The following is a 586-nucleotide window of genomic DNA, read 5'->3' as shown; positions in this document are numbered from 1 at the left end:
GGTTTTTATTATTTTTTAAAAAATTTATTTATTGACCTTACTGTAAGGTTAGACTTACTGTAACATTCACCAGGATAACTTGATGATCAAATTTTGTTGTGACAGTAAAATTTACAGGAAGGTTCATTTTACTGTAAGATTAATTAATATAATTTTAAAAAATAATAAATATAATTTAAAAACAGTAATATTAATATGTTTAAAAGGTTAATAGTGTAATTAATTTATAAATTTATTCATTTTATGTTAACAATATAAGTAATTTTTAAATTTATTTATTTTATTTAAATGATATTTAAATTTTATCTCTATTTTATTTTTTATTTTAAAATATACAAAATATTTAACTAATTAAATCCAATTAAACTTATTATTGTAACTTGTTACGTTAAATTTCATACAATTACATCAATATTTTAACAATATTTCTTTGAAATTTATAACTTTTAACTTTAATTCATACATATTTAAGTTAAAATTTTTCAACTGCTAATTTTCACTATAATTATTTTTAACTTAATTAATATTCATTTATAATTAAAATTTGTGAATAGTTAAATATTTTAAACTTGAGAATATAAATTTA

The sequence above is a fragment of the Theobroma umbraticum genome, unplaced genomic scaffold (genome assembly GCF_002168275.2).
Source record: "Theobroma umbraticum cultivar Fairchild unplaced genomic scaffold, ASM216827v3 scaffold_30.0, whole genome shotgun sequence".
NCBI classification, from domain to species: Eukaryota; Viridiplantae; Streptophyta; class Magnoliopsida; order Malvales; family Malvaceae; genus Theobroma; species Theobroma umbraticum.
This window is presented reverse-complemented; position numbering follows the sequence as displayed.